The sequence below is a fragment of the Pseudophryne corroboree genome, chromosome 8 (assembly GCF_028390025.1).
Source record: "Pseudophryne corroboree isolate aPseCor3 chromosome 8, aPseCor3.hap2, whole genome shotgun sequence".
NCBI lineage: Eukaryota > Metazoa > Chordata > Amphibia > Anura > Myobatrachidae > Pseudophryne > Pseudophryne corroboree.
This window is the reverse complement of record NC_086451.1, coordinates 114,241,773-114,255,905: the sequence shown is the minus strand read 5'-3', so window position 1 is coordinate 114,255,905 and position 14,133 is coordinate 114,241,773. Positions and strand designations below refer to the sequence as shown.

General features: G+C 44.2%; 1 protein-coding gene across 2 annotated transcripts in view; it reads left to right on the top strand.

Annotated features, from left to right (window-relative positions):
* POMT1 (protein O-mannosyltransferase 1) overlaps positions 1–14,133 on the top strand; it is a 191,574-nt gene that overhangs the window by 5,602 nt on the left and 171,839 nt on the right. Inside the window, exon 2 of one of the 2 annotated variants that reach the window (XM_063936871.1) lies at positions 11,541–11,689. The exons of the other annotated variant lie outside the window; for it this stretch is intronic. The gene's annotated coding sequence lies outside the window, so the exon portion shown is untranslated. The remainder of the gene's footprint in view (positions 1–11,540; positions 11,690–14,133) is intronic. 2 annotated transcript variants of the gene reach the window in all.

Below are 14,133 nucleotides of genomic sequence, written 5' to 3'. Positions count from 1 at the left end.
GATGGTAACTGTAACCTGTAGGCAACAGGATTGATGACTTGTTCAATCTTGAAGGGTCCGATGTAGCGAGGTGCAAATTTCATGCTGGGAACTCTCAACCTCAAATTCTTCGTGGACAGCCACACACGATCACCCACCTTGAGAGCAGGAACCGCTCTACGCTTTCTATCGGCAAACTTCTTATACCTGAATGAGGCTTTAAGCAGGGCTGCGCGGACGTTCCTCCAGTTATTTGAAAACTGACGCAAGGTGACATCCACTGCTGGAACAGAAGTTGCGGGAAGCGGTTGGAATTCTGGAACTTTAGGGTGGAATCCATAATTAATGAAGAATGGTGTAGAAGAAGATGAGGAATGGTATTGATTGTTGTGTCTGAACTCGGCCCAAGGAAGGAGTTGAACCCAGTCATCTTGAGAGGAAGACACATATATACGGAGGAAGGCCTCCAAGTCCTGATTCACCCTCTCGGTTTGACCATTGGTCTGAGGATGGTAAGCCGTGGAAAACTTTAACTTGACTTGGAGGGCTTGACACAAACTTCGCCAAAATTTGGCTACAAATTGTACTCCACGATCCGAGATGATCTCTTCAGGAAGACCGTGAAGTCGGAAGATCTCTTGTATAAACACTTGAGCCAACTTGGAAGCTGACGGAAGACCGGTGAGAGGGATGAAATGTGCCATCTTGGTGAACCGGTCAACTACCACCCAGATGGTATTAAACTTGTTGCAGATAGGTAGATCGGAAACAAAGTCCATCGACAAATGGGTCCAAGGTCGACGGGGAACAGATAATGGAACCAGTTGCCCCGCAGGCGACTGGCGGGAGACTTTGTGTTGGGCACACTTTAGGCAGGAGGCAATAAATTCCATAACGTCCTTCTTCAGAGTTGGCCACCAGTAGGACCTAGAAATAAATTCAAGGGTTTTCTGAATGCCTGTATGTCCAGCAAAACGGGAAGCATGGGCCCAATGCATGAGCTTCTTCCTTAGAACTGGCTTAACAAAACTTTTCCCTGGTGGAGGCGTAGAGTCCATCCCTACCGTGGAGAATGCCAACGGATTAATAATAGGATGCTTGTCTGCAGACTCGGACTCATTTTCTTGCTCCCATGAGCGGGAAAGGGCATCGGCCTTACGATTCTGAGAACCCGGACAGAACTGGAGTTTAAAGTCAAACCTAGAGAAGAAAAGTGCCCATCTGGCCTGACGAGGATTCAGACATTGTGCGCCTTTGAGATATAAAAGATTTTTGTGGTCGGTAAGTATGGTGATTGAGTGGGAAGCTCCCTCCAACAGGTATCTCCACTCCTCCAGAGCGAGCTTGATGGCTAGCAACTCCTGATCGCCAATGGCATAGTTGCGCTCAGCTGGGGAGAACTTCCGGGAGAAGAAACTGCAAGGATGTAGATGTCCATCTTTGGCCCTCTGGGATAACACTGCTCCTACTCCAACGGAGGAGGCATCTACCTCTAAGATAAAAGGAGAGTCGGTGTCGGGCTGTTTCAGAACTGGTGCAGAGATGAACCGTTGCTTCAGAAGGTGAAAGGCCTGTGTAGCTTCCTCGGACCACTTGGACGGATTAGCACCTTTCTTGGTTAATGCAGTGATAGGCGCCACAATGGTGGAAAAGTCTCGTATAAATTTTCTATAATAATTGGCGAACCCTAAGAACCTCTGGACCCCTTTGAGGCTTAAGGGTATAGGCCAATTCTGGATTGCTTGGAGTTTCTCAGGATCCATCTCTAGTCCGGAACCGGACACAATGTAACCTAGAAACGGAATGGTTTTAACTTCAAACACACACTTCTCCAATTTACAATAGAGGTGATTGACACGGAGACGGGAAAGAACCTCTTTTACCCAGAAACGATGATCTTCGAGATTATTAGCAAAGATGAGGATGTCGTCTAGATAAACCACGACATGGCGGTACAAGATGTCCCTGAAAATCTCATTCACGAAGTGCTGGAAGACTGCTGGAGCGTTGCTCAATCCGAAGGGCATGACGAGGTACTCATAATGTCCGTCACGGGTGTTAAAGGCGGTCTTCCACTCGTCACCCTCACAGATTCGGATGAGATTATAGGCACCCCTCAAGTCCAGCTTTGTGAAAATAGTTGCACCACTAACTCTATCAAAGAGCTCGGTAATCAGGGGTAAAGGGTATCGGTTCTTGACGGTAATGTCGTTCAGACCTCTGTAGTCGATGCACGGACGCAGACCACCGTCTTTCTTCTTAACGAAGAAGAAGCCTGCGCCGGCTGGAGAAGAAGATGGTCGGATGAAACCCTTCGCCAGGTTCTCTTTGATGTACTCTTCCATGGAGTGTGTCTCAGGCAGAGACAACGGATAAGTTCGGCCTCGCGGTGGAACCTTCCCTGGAATGAGGTCGATTGGGCAGTCCCATTCTCTATGAGGAGGAAGGATATCAGCAGAGGCTTTACTGAACACGTCCGTGAAGTCTTGATATGGAGGAGGCGGAACATCAGATGACCTGGGGAAGGAAGAACAAACAGGAAGAACTTTGGCTAAACAAGTCTCAGCACAGGAGGAACCCCATGCCAGTATTTGCGTAGTCGTCCAGTCAATTGATGGGTTGTGGAGACGGAGCCATGGAAGGCCTAAAACCACTGGATGTGTGGCTCTTGGAATCACTAAAAAAGAAATATACTCAGAATGAAGAACTCCCACTCTCAGACGAACTGGAAGAGTCCTTAAGGAAATGACTGCGTCAAAAATCTTGCTGCCATCCACGGCAGTCAAAGAGATGGACGAGGACAGTCTCTCGGTGGGTAGGGACCACCGTTTAACATAAGCTTCGGTTATGAAATTCCCAGCTGCTCCGGAATCAAGGAGGGCAATGACGTTCCTGTAACGTTGAGCAATTTGGAGCGACACTGGGAGGTTACAGTCATGAGGAGATGGAGAGGAGATCATTACTCCTAGCCGGCCCTCTCCTTGGCGAGCTAGGATCTGGAGTTTCCCGGACGTTTGGGACAGGCATTGATAGTGTGCAACGGAGCTGCACAGTAGAGACAGAGAGACTCAGAGAGACGTCTTCGGCGCTCAGCGGGAGATAGACGGGAACGACTAATTTGCATAGGCTCATCCTTGGATGGAGATGGTTGACGAGGAGGAGGAGCAGAAGATTTAGGAGTAGATGATCTTCCTCGCTCAGTTGCTCTCTCTCTGAAACGTAGATCAACCTTCGTGCAAAGAGAAATTAGCTCATCCAACTTAGAGGGCAAGTCTCTGGTAGCTAACTCATCCTTGATGCGTTCTGATAAGCCATGCCAGAATGCAGCATACAGGGCCTCGTCGTTCCATGCCAGTTCGGATGCCAGGATTTTAAACTGTATAAGATACTGTCCCACAGTACGTGTTCCCTGGCGTAAACGGAGAATCTCAGATGAAGCAGATGTTATCCGGCCTGGCTCGTCGAAGATGCGCCTGAATGTAGCTACAAAGTCAGTATAGGAGGATAGCAGGGGATCAGACTTCTCCCATAAAGGTGATGCCCAGTCAAGGGCTGAGCCACTGAGAAGGGAGATGATATAGGCAATTTTGGTACGGTCACTGAAGAAATTGCCAGGTAGAAGCTCAAAGTGGATTTCACATTGATTGAGAAATCCCCTGCAGAACCTTGGAGATCCATCAAATTTTGCTGGCGTTGGAAGATGAAGATGTGGACTGGAAATGGGTAAGGTGGGTGGGGTTACAGCTGGTGTCACTGTAGTGGACGCACCGGACGTGCCAGGTCCACGGAGGGTCGTTTGAATCCCATCCAGCCGTGTAGAGAGATCCTGGAGACAGCGGATGATGTGGCTCTGTGCAGCCTCCTGATGTTCAAGTCGGGCTGCCAGTTCTTGCATCGGCCTGGCCGCTTGATCCTGGTCTCCGGCTGGATTCATTAGGTCAGTGCTTACTGTCACAACTGAGGGCCTGAGCTGACGGGAGGCAGCCTCAGTTGTAGGGGCTGAGATGTAACGGAACCTGGGAGGTTGTATCAGACCCCTAGACATGTAAGTAACATGTAGAATAACTGCCCGAAGGCGTGACCACGACAACCAGGATAAAAGTCAATGATGTTTATTATGACAAACTCCGTAACACAGCAGCAGTAAAAGGAAACATAAAAGTCAACAGAGGATAAATACAATTCCTGGGTACTACAGGGTGACAAGGGCCACAGGCACTGGTAGTGTGAGACAGTTCTTATAATCTTCTAGTTGGAAAGTCCTTACCAAGCCTGACTGTAGCAATGGAGAGAACCCAGGATCGTACCAGCTGATGTTCCAGGAAAGGCTGGGCTGCTGAAGGTAAAACGGCTGCTGTGGATACTGGCTGGAACCAGACTGTTGTTGGTACGGAGTGGATACTGGCTGGAACCAGTTAAATAATAAACGAACTTGAGAGCGATGAAATAATAATGAAGTTTGGAGTTTGAGAGCGGTGAAATAATAATTCCGGTGGAGAGTGGTAAACTGCAGAAAAGGACACCGGCCCTTTAAGAGAAGCTATACACTGCTGGAAGCTGGGCTGGAAGCATGTGATTGTTTGAGAGCGGTGAAATAATAATACCGGTGGAGAGTGGTAAACTGCAGAAAGGACACCGGCCCTTTAAGAGAAGCTATACACTGCTGGAAGCTGGGCTGGAAGCAGGTGATTGTTTGAGAGCGGTGAAATAATAATACCGGTGGAGAGTGGTAAACTGCAGAAAGGACACCGGCCCTTTAAGAGAAGCTGTACACTGCTGGAAGCTGGGCTGGAAGCAGGTGATTGTTGTAGCTGGAAACAGGTGAGTCCAGAATGGATCGGAGAGTCAGGCTACACCGCAGATGGAATGCTGGTGCGGGTCTCTATAGCAGAAGTCTGGAGACAGGAGCTGGAACCTGGAAGACAACCACAGGAGAGAGACAAACTGGAACTAGGTTAGACAACCAAAGCACTGACGCCTTCCTTGCTCAGGCACAGCTTACTTATACCTGCAGCAAGGAAGGGGTTGGCTAGGCAATTATGCAAATCAACAATACAGACAGCAGATTGGTGGAAATGCTCAGATGACAAAATCCAAGATGGCTGCGCCCATGCAGACACTTGGAGGGAAGTTTGGTTTGTAATCCATGTGAGAATTGAAACAGTAATGGCGACGCCGGCCACAGGAGACAGGAGACGCCAGACTGACAAGCGCACATTTAACCACGCGGGCACAGCGGAGGCCGCGGCTGATGAAATCACCACTCTGACATTCTGCATGTGGAAACTCAGGAACAGCGGGATCCGGACCTGGAACGCTGAGCCAGCCTTAGGAGGCATCTGAAGGGTAAGTAATGGCGTCCAGATACCCGGATCGTGACACATTAGGTACCGAGATGAGATCCTCAGACCCCTTGTGAGACCATATGCTGGTGCGGTTGGCCCTGGGTTCCTACTAATGCAAGCCAATACTAGACCTCATGTGGCTGGAGTGTGTCAGCAGTTCCTGCAAGATGAAGGCATTGATGCTATGGACTGGCCCGCCCGTTCCCCAGACCTGAATCCAATTGAGCACATCTGGGACATCATGTCTCGCTCCATCCACCAACGCCACGTTGCAACACAGACTGTCCAGGAGTTGGCGGATGCTTTAGTCCAGGTCTGGGAGGAGATCCCTCAGGAGACCATATGCCACCTCATCAGGAGCATGCCCAGGCGTTGTAGGGAGGTCATACAGGCACGTGGAGGCCACACACACTATTGAGCCTCATTTTGACTTGTTTTAAGGACATTACATCAAAGTTGGATCAGCCTGTAGTGTGTTTTTCCACTTTAATTTTGAGTGTGACTCCAAATCCAGACCTCCATGGGTTAATAAATTTGATTTCCATTGATAATTTTTGTGTGATTTTGTTGTCAGCACATTCAACTATGTAAAGAACAAAGTATTTAATAAGAATATATCATTCATTCAGATCTAGGATGTGTTGTTTAAGTGTTCCCTTTATTTTTTTGAGCAGTGTATGTATGTATGTATGTATGTATGTATGTATATATATATACAGTCCCTGTTGGCGTAATGGTCAGGCATCTGAATACTTTTGTCCATGTAGTGTGTATTAAAGGATAATACTAATATATATATATATATATATATATATATGTGTGTGTGTAGAAAGAAATGATACAGCGCCACTTGTGAGGTGGGTTCTCAGTAAAACATGAAAAATAAAACTGCTAAAAAAACACACGAAGCCTTGTTAAAAGGTGTCTGCCAACCCTTAAGAGTGCAATACTGGTACAGTACTGCTGGGAAAACACAAGTCGCCGGTACCCTTATCCCCCCATTTTATATATATATATATATATATATATATACATACATACATGAGAGAAGGAGAAGCGGCACTCACGGCTGGATATAAATAAGTATAGAGACCACAGCAATACGTATCAACGTTTCAATTCCAAAGAATTTTCGTCAGGATACAGATAACACATACCAAAATCGCTCACCTTATATCCCTCACCAATTGTGTCCAGGTGTGCTCGCTGGGCGGCCCGGTGGTCCGGAAGCGGCACCTAAGAACGACGTCACCGCGCATGCGGCTGACGTCAGTGCATCCCATCACCATGGTAACCCGGGAACGTGTGTACAAAAGGAACTGGGGGAAATACAAAATCTGCATATTGGAAAACGGTCACACTCCATATGCTATAATAAATAGAACAACATATAGAGAATACACTGATATCTACTTAGCAAAATAGAAATAAATGAACCCAGAATAAACATTATATATGTTAGCTCAATACTCCATGTCCCCATAACGCAGCACCATGACATGGCACGACAGAGAGTGATTAATCAATTAAAACCAGACAAAGGTATCGCATCATTGAGCCCCCTCGGACTGATAGTGTCTAGACGAAAAATCCAACGGGATTCACATCTTAATAAAGCAGCCCCCCGATCACCGCCCCTCAACGACAGGGGAATATGATCGATCATCCTGTATTTTAAACTGACTAAACTATGTCTGGCAGCCACAAAGTGGCGAGCAACAGGTTGGACGCTAGAGCCACTCGCTAATGCTAATCTAATAGCAGAACGGTGAGCCGTCATCCGCTCTTTAAATTTACGAGTAGTTTTACCTACATATACCAGTCCACAAGGACATACGATCTGATACACAACAAAGGTTGACTCACAAGTCAAATGATGTCTTATTGAAAATTTCCTGCCAGACCAAGGGTGGCAGAAAGTTCCACCAGTAAGCATGAATTTGCATGTGGTACATGCACACTTAAAACATCCATGCGGTTTTTGTTGTAAGAATCCTGCAGAGGATTTACCCTTACCTGATATATCTGTTTTTACCAACATATCACGTAAATTCCTCGCTCGCTTATAGCAAGGCGTAAGTCTAGTGTCGGCCAGACCAAGATCACTGTCAGATTGAACAAGCGTCCAATGTTTCTTAGAAATTTTATTAATGTTGCTAGACAGGGTGTTAAATTGATTGACCCAGGGTAAAGTGGATTTAGAGACACTATCCTGTTTTTTACAGAGTAGATTATTTCTATCCATAGCAAGAACCTTATCTTTGATTACTTTTAAGTGTTTCAAGCTGTATCCTCTGACTAGAAATTTATTAATTAACTCATCCATTTGTAACGCTGCTACTTCACAATCACTATTAATGCGCATAATGCGCATCATTTGTGAATAGGGTAACCCACGTTTCAGACTGTCAGGATGGCAACTAGTGTTGTGCAAAAAGGTATTCCGATCAGTACTTTTAGAGAATACCGTTGTATGAATTCTGGATTGTTCAACCCCAATTAGAACATCCAGAAATTCAATTTCACATTGACTCATTTTGTATGTTAATTTAACTGGACTGGTACTTTTATTGTGGCACTCCAGCACCTGAGTCAGTTTATCACAAGGGCCATTCCAAAAAAGAAGGAGATCATCTATATACCTGGTATAAAAAAACACCATGGAAGATATAGATGGATCACTAAAAAAGATGTCAAATTCAACGTCAAACATATATATATTAGCATATGTCGGAGCGACGGCAGAACCCATCGCACAACCACGATTTTGTAAAAAGAACTTATTATCATACAGAAAAAAATTCTTATTCAGAATCAATTCTAATAAAATCAGAATCATATCAATGTGGGACAACGACATTTCACTCTCAGAAGTCAAAAACTTCTTAACCGCCATTAACCCTTCCTGGTGAGGGATCACAGTGTAAAGGCTAGTTACATCTATGGTAACCAACCAAATATCATCAGGTAAGACTCCCAAATTGGCTAATTTGTTAAGTAGCATAGTGGTATCCATTAAAAACAATGGCTGTTCATGTAGCAAAGGTTGTAAAATGCAGTCCAGCAGAACGGATGTCGGCTGAAACAACGATCTGCGTGCGGAGATAATTGGGCGACCAGGAGGGGGATCAATGCCCTTATGTATTTTTGGCAAAGTATACAACAAAGGAACTAACGGAAATTCAGGGATAAGTAAATCAAATACTTCATCAGAAATAAACCCCACGTCCTTTGCCATAGTCAATGCTTCTTTAAGTTCCTTTGCAAAAATAGTAGTTGGATTGCCACGTAATCTACAGTAGACTCCCGGTTCGTCCAACTGCCGTTGAATCTCCTTTTTATAATCAGGTAAGTCTTGCAGCACAATGGCTCCCCCTTTATCTGCTGGACGTATAATTAATAGATCATTTCTAGACAAAGATTTAAGAGCTGATCGTTCAGAATTGGTCAAATTGGAGTATGTCTTATCAGTCGAAGTAGATAATGAGCCCACGTCTTGATCCAATATTCTAATAAAAGTTTTAATACTGGCATTGTTGGAAAGTGGATCAAACGATGACTTCTTCTTAAACTGACATAATTTCGTAGGGATCGTAGAGATCGTGGAGGGTGTGGATGTTGATTTATCCAAAAAGAATTCTCTCAATTTCAACTTACGATTAAGCGAGCACACCTGGACACAATTGGTGACGGATATAAGGTGAGCGATTTTGGTATGTGTTATCTGTATCCTGACGAAAATTCTTTGGAATTGAAACGTTGATACGTATTGCTGTGGTCTCTATACTTATTTATATCCAGCCGTGAGTGCCGCTTCTCCTTCTCTCATGTGTCTAACTTTGTCGTTGCTGAGGGCACCGGGCGCCATGCTGATCATTAAGTGAGTGCCGGTCTTTTACTGTATTGATGCATATGGAACAATCCCTGCCACAGGATTTGTATCTAGACAAGGCAACACTCTGTATGTTGTTTCACTGTTTATGCACTAGTTCCAGGACTATTTCAGTTCAGTATATGTGCTGTACTGCTCTCAGTATATATTTTAAACTAGAGATGAGCGGATTCGGTTTTACTCGGTTTTACTCGGTTCTCAAAACCGAATCTTATTGGCTATCCAAAACACGTGACATCCGTGAGCCAATAAGATTCGGTTTTGAGAACCGAGTAAAACCGAGTAAAACCGAATCCGCTCATCTCTATTTTAAACGTCTGGGGAATTTTTTATCCATATATTTTTTCTGCATATTTGTACAATCCAACTACTATTTTTGCAAAGGAACTTAAAGAAGCATTGACTATGGCAAAGGACGTGGGGTTTATTTCTGATGAAGTATTTGATTTACTTATCCCTGAATTTCCGTTAGTTCCTTTGTTGTATACTTTGCCAAAAATACATAAGGGCATTGATCCCCCTCCTGGTCGCCCAATTATCTCCGCACGCGGATCGTTGTTTCAGCCGACATCCGTTCTGCTGGACTGCATTTTACAACCTTTGCTACATGAACAGCCATTGTTTTTAATGGATACCACTATGCTACTTAACAAATTAGCCAATTTGGGAGTCTTACCTGATGATATTTGGTTGGTTACCATAGATGTAACTAGCCTTTACACTGTGATCCCTCACCAGGAAGGGTTAATGGCGGTTAAGAAGTTTTTGACTTCTGAGAGTGAAATGTCGTTGTCCCACATTGATATGATTCTGATTTTATTAGAATTGATTCTGAATAAGAATTTTTTTCTGTATGATAATAAGTTCTTTTTACAAAATCGTGGTTGTGCGATGGGTTCTGCCGTCGCTCCGACATATGCTAATATATATATGTTTGACGTTGAATTTGACATCTTTTTTAGTGATCCATCTATATCTTCCATGGTGTTTTTTTATACCAGGTATATAGATGATCTCCTTCTTTTTTGGAATGGCCCTTGTGATAAACTGACTCAGGTGCTGGAGTGCCACAATAAAAGTACCAGTCCAGTTAAATTAACATACAAAATGAGTCAATGTGAAATTGAATTTCTGGATGTTCTAATTGGGGTTGAACAATCCAGAATTCATACAACGGTATTCTCTAAAAGTACTGATCGGAATACCTTTTTGCACAACACTAGTTGCCATCCTGACAGTCTGAAACGTGGGTTACCCTATTCACAAATGATGCGCATTATGCGCATTAATAGTGATTGTGAAGTAGCAGCGTTACAAATGGATGAGTTAATTAATAAATTTCTAGTCAGAGGATACAGCTTGAAACACTTAAAAGTAATCAAAGATAAGGTTCTTGCTATGGATAGAAATAATCTACTCTGTAAAAAACAGGATAGTGTCTCTAAATCCACTTTACCCTGGGTCAATCAATTTAACACCCTGTCTAGCAACATTAATAAAATTTCTAAGAAACATTGGACGCTTGTTCAATCTGACAGTGATCTTGGTCTGGCCGACACTAGACTTATGCCTTGCTATAAGCGAGCGAGGAATTTACGTGATATGTTGGTTAAAACAGATATATCAGGTAAGGGTAAATCCTCTACAGGATTCTTACAACAAAAACCGCATGGATGTTTTAAGTGTGCATGTACCACATGCAAATTCATGCTTACTGGTGGAACTTTCTGCCACCCTTGGTCTGGCAGGAAATTTTCAATAAGACATCATTTGACTTGTGAGTCAACCTTTGTTGTGTATCAGATCGTATGTCCTTGTGGACTGGTATATGTAGGTAAAACTACTCGTAAATTTAAAGAGCGGATGACGGCTCACCGTTCTGCTATTAGATTAGCATTAGCGAGTGGCTCTAGCGACCAACCTGTTGCTCGCCACTTTGTGGCTGCCAGACATAGTTTAGTCAGTTTAAAATACAGGATGATCGATCATATTCCCCTGTCGTTGAGGGGCGGTGATCGGGAGGCTGCTTTATTAAGATGTGAATCCCGTTGGATTTTTCGTCTAGACACTATCAGTCCGAGGGGGCTCAATGATGCGATACCTTTGTCTGGTTTTAATTGATTAATCACTCTCTGTCGTGCCATGTCATGGTGCTGCGTTATGGGGACATGGAGTATTGAGCTAACATATATAATGTTTATTCTGGGTTCATTTATTTCTATTTTGCTAAGTAGATATCAGTGTATTCTCTATATGTTGTTCTATTTATTATAGCATATGGAGTGTGACCGTTTTCCAATATGCAGATTTTGTATTTCCCCCAGTTCCTTTTGTACACACGTTCCCGGGTTACCATGGTGATGGGATGCACTGACGTCAGCCGCATGCGCGGTGACGTCGTTCTTAGGTGCCGCTTCCGGACCACCGGGCCGCCCAGCGAGCACACCTGGACACAATTGGTGAGGGATATAAGGTGAGCGATTTTGGTATGTGTTATCTGTATCCTGACGAAAATTCTTTGGAATTGAAACGTTGATACGTATTGCTGTGGTCTCTATACTTATTTATATCCAGCCGTGAGTGCCGCTTCTCCTTCTCTCATGTGTCTAACTTTGTCGTTGCTGAGGGCACCGGGCGCCATGCTGATCATTAAGTGAGTGCCGGTCTTTTACTGTATTTATACATACATACATACATACATACATACATACATACAGGTTGAGTATCCCATATCCAAAATACTTCGGACCAGAAATAATTTGGATATCGGATTTTTCCGTATTTTGGAATAATTGCATACCGTAATGAGATATCATGACGATGGGGCCCAGGTCTACGCACAGAATGCTTTTATGTTTCATATACACTTTATACACACAATAGGAAGGTAATTTTAGCCAATATTTTTAATAACTTTATGCATTAAACAAAGCTTGTGTACATATACACAATTCATTTATGTTTCATATACACCTTATACACACAGCCTGAAGGTCATTTAATACAATATTTTTAATAACCTTGTGTATTAAACAAAGTTTGTGTACATTGAGCCATCAAAAAACAAAGGTTTCACTATCTCAGGATCACTCAAAAAATTCTGTATTTCGAAATATTCTGTATATCAGAATATCTGGATATGGGATACTGTGTGTGTGTGTGTGTGTGTGTGTGTGTGTGTGTGTGTGTGTGTGTGTGTGTGTGTGTGTTTTTATTTTATTTTTTGGGGGGGGTTTTGTAAGAAGATGACTATATAGGAAGTAGGACACAGAGCAGAGGATGTAATCATGATGACATTTTCATCAACATGAATAAAATAGCAAAGGTTTAGTTACTGTATCATTGTTAATACAAAGTGTTTGTCCCTTGCATTTATATATACAGTATAATACAATAACATAAACTACTGATAACAAAACAAAGATAATAGGATTTTAATACCTACCGGTAAATCCTTTTCTCTTAGTCCGTAGAGGATGCTGGGGATGCTCCAAGAACCATGTGGTATAGACAGGATCCGCAGGACACATGGGCACTTTAAGACTTTGAATGGGTGTGAACTGGCTCCTCCCTCTATGCCCCTCCTCCAGACTCCAGTTTAAGGAATTGTGCCCAGGGAGACGGACATTTCGAGGAAAGAATTTATTGTTAAAAGTAAAACACAGTGAGCATCTTACCAGCTCACACCTCAATTATGCCGCAGAACGTGGCATTCAATAGAACACCAGCTGACGGCAAGAAAAATATGCAGCAATACGCTGACAGAAAGTGTAACACATCCTGCGGGTAAACACAACCAATAACAGCATAACGCATGTAACGTCATGAACAACATCAGCAACAGGCTGACTGAACGCAACACAACATGTGTGTAACCATAACCAATAACTGCAGAGACAGCCCGCACTGGGACGGGCACCCAGCATCCTCTACGGACTAAGAGTAAAATCCTATTTTCTCATACGTCCTAGAGGATGCTGGGGATGCTTCAAGAACCATGGGGTTTATACCAAAGCTCTAGAACGGGCGGGAGAGTGCGGATGACTCTGCAGCACCGATTGACCAAACAAGAGGTCCTCCTCAGCCAGGGTATCAAACTTGTAAAACTTCGCAAGCTGTTTGATCCCGACCAAGTAGCAGCTCGACAAAGCTGTAATGCCGAGACCCCTCGGGCAGCCGCCCAGGATGAGCCCACCTTTCTGGTAGAATGGGCCTTCACCGATTTTGGTAACGGCAATCCCGCCGTAGAATTAGCCTGCTGAATCGTATTACAGATCCAGCGTGCAATAGTCTGCTTGGAAGCAGGAGCCCAAATCTTGTTGGGAGCCCACAGGACAAACAGAACCTCTGTTTTCCTAATCTGAGCCGTTCTGGCGACATAGATTTTCATTGAGACTTCGATTCAGCCAAGCCGCCAGTAGCCACTGGCACCACAATAGGCTGGTTTATGTGAAACGATGAAACCACTTTTGGCAGAAATTGCTGACGAGTTCTCAACTCAGCTCTATCTGCATGGAAGATTAAATAGGGGCTTTTGTGAGACAAAGCCGCCAGTTCAGACACCCGCCTTGCGGATGCCAAGGCCAACAGCATGACTACTTTCCAAGTAAGGAATTTCAACTCAACCTTGCGTATGTTATGATCCTGACACTCAGGTCAGGGGAGATCTTATACGGTGGGACCTGAGTACCAGGACGTAATGCTGGGAAGGGGAAAACGGAATGGGAATAGCCCCTGGCACCCTACCTCCGTTGTCTTACCCGTGCTGTCAGTTCACTCTTGCGAGACTATGGTTTCTTGGGCCCATGGCAGCCGCGTTTGAAGGGCGGATTACGTCTGCCCAACTCCGATGCCCCCTCAGGTCTTAATGAGAGACAAAGAGTGAACTGAGACAGGGTAATAACAAGGGGCCCTCTA